Below are 6,842 nucleotides of genomic sequence, written 5' to 3' on the forward strand. Positions count from 1 at the left end.
TAGCCACGGGTTTGCGATCATGCCTTCTCAATTGAACCGGCTTCCCTCTTGAATCTCTCTTCCATTGGGCGCCCTCTTCACAAATGTCAGTGAGGACTTGGTCCAACCTTTGATCAAAGTTGACCCTTCTAGTGTAAGGATGTTCATCTCCTTGCATCATGGGCAAGTTGAATGCTAACCTTACATTTTCCGGACTAAAATCCAAGTATTTCCCCCGAACCATAGTAAGCCAATTCTTTGGATCCGGGTTCACACTTTGATCATGGTTCTTGGTGATCCATGCATTGGCATAGAACTCTTGAACCATCAAGATTCCGACTTGTTGAATGGGGTTGGTAAGAACTTCCCAACCTCTTCTTCGGATCTCATGTCGGATCTCCGGATATTCACTCTTTTTGAGTGAAAAAGGGACCTCGGGGATCACCTTCTTCAAGGCCACAACTTCATAGAAGTGGTCTTGATGCACCCTTGAGATGAATCTCTCCATCTCCCATGACTCGGAGGTGGAAGATTTTGCCTTCCCTTTCCTCTTTCTAGAGGTTTCTCCGGCCTTGGATGCCATAAATGGTTATGGATAAACAAAAAGTAATGCTTTTACCACACCAAACTTAAAAGGTTTGCTCGTCCTCGAGCAAAAGAAGAAAGAAGAGAGTAGAAGAAGAAGAAATGAGGAAGAAGGGAATGGCTTTGTGTTCGGCCAAAGAGGGGGAGAAGTGGTGTTTAGGTTGTGTGAAAATGAAGGGGTGAAGAAGGGTATATATAAGGGAGGGGGGCTCATGGTTCGGTCATATATGGGTGGGTTTGGGAGGGAAATTGGTTTGAATTTGAAGGGTGAGGTAGGTGGGGTTTTATGAAGGATGGATGTGAGTGGTGAAGAGAAAGATGGGATTTGATAGGTGAAGGGTTTTTTGGGGAAGAGGTCATGAGGTGATTGGTGAATGGGTGAAGAAGAGAGAGAGTGGTGGGGTTGGTGGGGATCCTGCGGGGTCCACAGATCCTGAGGTGTCAAGGAAAAGTCATCCCTGCACCAAATGGCATGCAAAATCATGTTTTGAGCCAATTTTGGCGTTAAACGCCGGGCTGGTGCCCATTTCTGGCGTTTAACGCCAGGTTCTTGCCCTTTTCTGGCGTTTAACGCCAGTCTGGTGCCCCTTTCTGGCGTTAAACGCCCAGAATGGTGCCAGACTGGGCGTTAAACGCCCACCTGCTAGCCTTACTGGCGTTTAAATGCCAGTAAGTTCTTCCTCCAGGGTGTGCTATTTTTCTTCCTGTTTTTCATTCTGTTTTTGCTTTTTCAATTGATTTTGTGACTTCTTATGATCATCAACCTACAAAAAACATAAAATAACAAAAGGAAATAGATAAAATATAATATTGGGTTGCCTCCCAACAAGCGCTTCTTTAATGTCAGTAGCTTGACAGAGGGCTCTCATGGAGCCTCACAAATGCTCAGAGCAATGTTGGAACCTCCCAACACCAAACTTAGAGTTTGAATGTGGGGGTTCAACACCAAACTTAGAGTTTGGTTGTGGCCTCCCAACACCAAACTTAGAGTTTGACTGTGGGGGCTCTGTTTGACTCTGATTTGAGAGAAGCTCTTCATGCTTCCTCTCCATGGTGACAGAGGGATATCCTTGAGCCTTAAACACAAAGGATTCTTCATTCACTTGAATGATCAGTTCACCTCCATCAACATCAATCACAGCCTTTGCTGTGGCTAGGAAGGGTCTGCCAAGGATGATAGATTCATCCATGCATTTCCCAGTCTCTAGGACTATGAAATCAGTAGGGATGTAATGGTCTTCAACCTTTACCAGAACATCCTCTACAAGTCCATAAGCTTGTTTTCTTGAGTTGTCTGCCATCTCTAGTGAGATTCTTGCAGCTTACACCTCAAAGATCCCTAGCTTCTCCATTACAGAGAGAGGCATGAGGTTTACACTTGACCCTAAGTCACACAGAGCCTTCTTGAAGGTCATGGTGCCTATGGTACAAGGTATTGAAAACTTCCCAGGATCTTGTCTCTTTTGAGGTAATTTCTGCCTAGACAAGTCATCCAGTTCTTTGGTGAGCAAAGGGGGTTCATCCTCCCAAGTCTCATTTCCAAATAACTTGTCATTTAGCTTCATGATTGCTCCAAGGTATTTGGCAACTTGCTCTTCAGTGACATACTCATCCTCTTCAGAGGAAGAATACTCATCAGAGCTCATGAAGGGCAGAAGTAAGTCCAATGGAATCTCTATGGTATCATTTTGAGCCTCAGATTCCCATGGTTCCTCATTGGGGAACTCAGTGGAGGTCAGTGCACGCCCACTGAGGTCTTCCTCAGTGGCGTTCACTTCCTCTCCTTCCTCTCCAAATTCGGCCATGTTGATGGCCTTGCACTCTCCTTTTGGATTTTCTTCTGTGTTGCTTGGAAGAGTACTAGGAGGGAGTTCAGTAACTTTCTTGCTCAGCTGTCCCACTTGTGCCTCCAAATTCCTAATGGAGGACCTTGTTTCAGTCATGAAACTTTGAGTGGTTTTGATTAGATCAGAGATCATGGTTGCTAAGTCAGAGGGGTTCTGCTTAGAATTCTCTGTCTGTTGCTGAGAAGATGATGGAAAAGGCTTGCTATTGCTAAACCTGTTTCTTCCACCATTATTGTTGTTGAAACCTTGTTGAGGTCTCTCTTGATTCTTCCATGAGAAATTTGGGTGATTTCTCCATGAAGAGTTATAGGTGTTTCCATAGGGTTCTCCTAGGTAATTCACCTCTTCCATTGAAGGGTTCTCAGGATCATAGGCTTCTTCTTCAGATGAAGCATCCTTAGTACTGCTTGGTGCATTTTGCATTCCAGACAGACTTTGAGAAATCAAATTGACTTGTTGAGTCCATATCTTGTTCTGAGCCAGAATGGCATTCAGAGTATCAATCTCAAGAACTCCTTTCTTCTGACTTGTCCCATTGTTTACAGGATTCCTTTCAGAAGTGTACATGAATTGGTTATTTGCAACCATTTCAATTAGCTCTTGAGCTTCTGTAGGCGTCTTCTTCAGATGAAGAGATCCTCCAGCAGAGCTATCCAAAGACATCTTGGATAGTTCAGACAGACCATCATAGAAAATACCTATGATGCTCCATTCAGAAAGCATGTCAGAAGGACATTTTCTGATCAATTGTTTGTATCTTTCCCAAGCTTCATAGAGAGATTCTCCATCCTTCTGTCTGAAGGTTTGGACTTCCACTCTAAGCTTACTCAATTTTTTGAGGTGGAAAGAACTTTGCCAAGAAGGCATTGACTAGCTTTTCCCATGAGTCCAGGCTTTCTTTAGGTTGTGAGTCCAACCATATCCTAGCGCTGTCTCTTACAGCAAAAGGGAATAGCATAAGTCTGTAGACCTCAGGGTCAACCCCATTAGTCTTGACAGTGTCACAGATTTGCAAGAATTCAGCTAAGAACTGATGAGGATCTTCCAGTGGAAGTCCATGGAACTTGCAATTCTATTGCATTAGAGAAACTAATTGAGGCTTAAGCTCAAAGTTGTTTGCTCCAATGGCAGGGACAGAGATGCTTCTCCCATAGAAGTCGGGAGTAGGTGCAGTAAAGTCACCCAGCACCTTCCTTGCATTGTTGTTGTTTTTGGCTGCCATGGGTTCTTCTTCTTTGAAAATTTCTGTTAGGTCCTCTACAGAGAGTTGTGCCTTAGCTTCTCTTAGCTTTCGCTTCAAGGTCCTTTCAGGTTCAGGGTCAGCTTCAACAAGAATGCCTTTGTCTTTGTTCCTGCTCATATGAAAGAGAAGAGAACAAGAAAATATGGAATCCTCTATGTCACAGTATAGAGATTCCTTGAGGTGTCAGAGGAACAGAAAATTAGAAGGAAGAAGTAGAGAATTCGAACTTAGTGGGATATAGTTCGAATTGTGCATTGAGGAGGAGTGGTACTCCATAAATAGAAGGATGTGAGAAGAGAGGAAGAAATTTTCGAAAATTAATTAAAAATATTTAAAAACATTTTGAAAAATTGGTTGATAATTTTCGAAAACTAAAAGTGGAAAAGAAATCAAGTGAAAAAGATTTTGAAATTAGAAATCAAAAAGATATGATTGAAAACTATTTTGAAAAAGATGTGATTAAAAAGATATGATAAAAAAAATTATGCTTTTAAAAAGATATGATTGAAAAGATATGATTTGAAAACAATTTAAAAAGATTTGATTTTAAAAATTAACGACTTGCCTAACAAGAAAAGATATGATTCAAACATTAAACCTTTCTCAACAGAAAAGGCAACATACTTGAAATGTTCAATCAAATCATTATTTTGTTAGCAAGTATCTTTGAAAAAGGAAAGAAATTGATTTTGAAAACATTTGATTGAAAAGATATGATTTGAAAAAGATTTGATTTTGAAAAACTTTGAAAACTTGAAAAAAAAAATTGATTTGAAAACAAAATCCTCCCCCTTGTGCCATCCTGGCGTTAAACGCCCAGAATGGTGCACATTCTGGCGTTTATTGCCCAGTGCATTACCTTTTTGGGCGTTAAACGCCCAACCAGGCACCCTGACTGGCGTTTAAACGCCAGTCTGTCCTTCTTCACTGGGCGTTTTGAACACCCAGCTTTTTCTGTGTAATTCCTCTGCTGCATGTTCTGAATCTTCAGTTCCCTGTACTATTGACTTGAAAATAGAACCAAGATTAAATAAACAATACATGCAAGACACCAAACTTAAAATTAGACACTAGACTCAAACAAGAAACATAAAATATTTTTGGGTTTTTTTTTTATGATTTTGAAATTTTTTTGTGCTTTTTCGAAAATTATATGAAAATGGAAAATAAAGGTTTCAGAATTCTTAATTTCAATTCCAGGAATCATTGCAATGCTAGTCTAAGACTCCGGTCCAGGAATTAGACATGGCTTCACAGCCAGCCAAGCTTTCAAAGAAAGCTTCGGTCCAAAACACTAGACATGGCCAATGGCCAGCCAAGCCTTAGCAGATCATTGCTCCAATAGCAAGATTGATAGAGATCAACAAGCTCTTGTGATGACAAGTTGAAAACTCGGTCCAATAAGATTAGACATGGCTTCTCAGCCAGCCAGATTTCAACAGATCATCATGAAACACTAGAACTCATTCCTAAGAACTCTGAAGAAAAATACCTAATCTAAGCAACAAGATGAACCGTCAGTTGTCCATACACAAAACATTCCCCGGCAACGGCGCCAAAAACTTGGTGTGCGAAATTGTGATCACTACTTTTCACAACTCAAATAATCCCTAGTAATGGCCCCAAAGACTTGGTGCTCAATACCATGGCATAAACACAACTTTGCACAACTAACCAGCCAGTGCACTGGGTCGTCCAAGTAATAAACCTTACGCGAGTAAGGGTCGATCCCACGGAGATTGTTGGTATGAAGCAAGCTATGGTCACCTTGTAAATCTTAGTCAGGCAGACTTAAATGGGTGTAGATGATATATGAGTAAAACATAAAGATAAAGATAGAGATACTTATGTATATCATTGGTGAGAGCTTCAGATAAGCGTATGAAGATGCTTTCCCTTCCGTCTCTCTGCTTTCCTACTGTCTTCATCCAATCCTTCTTACTCCTTTCCATGGCAAGCTTATGCAAGGGTTTCACCGTTGTCAGTGGCTACCTCCCATCCTCTCAGTGGAAATGTTCAACGCACCCTGTCACGGCACGGCTATCCATCTGTCGGTTCTCGGTCAGGCCGGAATAGAATCCAGTGATTCTTTTGCGTCTGTCACTAACGCCCCGCCTGCTAGGAGTTTGAAGCACGTCACAGTCATTCAATCATTGAATCCTACTCAAAATACCACAGACAAGGTTAGACCTTCCGGATTCTCTTGAATACCGCCATCAGTTCTTGCCTATACCACGAAGGCTCAGATCTCACGGAATGGCTGGCTCGGTTGTCAGGAGAGCGCTCGGTTGTCAGGCGATCAACCATGCATCGTGTATCAGGAATCCAAGAGATAAACACCCAATCTAAGGTAGAACGGAGGTGGTTGTCAGTCACACGTTCATAGGTGAGAATGATGATGAGTGTCACGGATCATCACATTCATCAAGTTGAAGAACAAGTGATATCTTGGACAAAGAACAAGCGGAATTGAATAGAAGAACAATAGTAATTGCATTAATACTCGAGGTACAGCAGAGCTCCACACCTTAATCTATGGTGTGTAGAAACTCCACCGTTGAAAATACATAAGAACAAGGTCTAGGCATGGCCGTGAGGCCAGCCTCCCAGTGATCAAAAGATTCAAAGATCTCAAGATCAAAAGATTCCAAAGATCAGAAGATGAAAATACAATAGTAAAAGGTCCTATATATAGAAAACTAGCCTAGGGTGTATAGAGATGAGTAAATGACATAAAAATCCACTTCCGGGCCCACTTGGTGTGTGCTTGGGCTGAGCAATGAAGCATTTTCGTGTAGAGACTCTTCTTGGAGTTAAACGCCAGCTTTTGTGCCAGTTTGGGCGTTTAACTCCCATTTTGGTGCCAGTTCCGGCGTTTAACGCTGGGAATTCTGAGGGTGACTTTGAACGCCGGTTTGGGCCATCAAATCTTGGGCAAAGTATGGACTATCATATATTGCTGGAAAGCCCAGGATGTCTACTTTCCAACGCCGTTGAGAGCGCGCCAATTGGGCTTCTGTAGCTTCAGAAAATCTACTTCGAGTGCAGGGAGGTCAGAATCCAACAGCATCTGCAGTCCTTTTCAGTCTCTGAATCAGATTTTTGCTCAGGTCCCTCAATTTCAGCCAGAAAATACCTGAAATCACAGAAAAACACACAAACTCATAGTAAAGTCCAGAAAAGTGAAT

The 6,842-nt window shown here is 42.0% G+C and overlaps 1 non-coding gene across 1 annotated transcript; it reads left to right on the forward strand.

Moving 5' to 3' along the window:
- Positions 1-3,128: 3,128 nt before the first annotated feature.
- Positions 3,129-3,236, forward strand: LOC130977973 (small nucleolar RNA R71). The gene has a single exon (XR_009085639.1). It is a non-coding gene; the product is annotated as a small nucleolar RNA R71 (small nucleolar RNA).
- The last annotated feature ends 3,606 nt before the right edge of the window (positions 3,237-6,842 follow it).

Source organism: Arachis stenosperma, chromosome 4 (assembly GCF_014773155.1).
Source record: "Arachis stenosperma cultivar V10309 chromosome 4, arast.V10309.gnm1.PFL2, whole genome shotgun sequence".
NCBI lineage: Eukaryota > Viridiplantae > Streptophyta > Magnoliopsida > Fabales > Fabaceae > Arachis > Arachis stenosperma.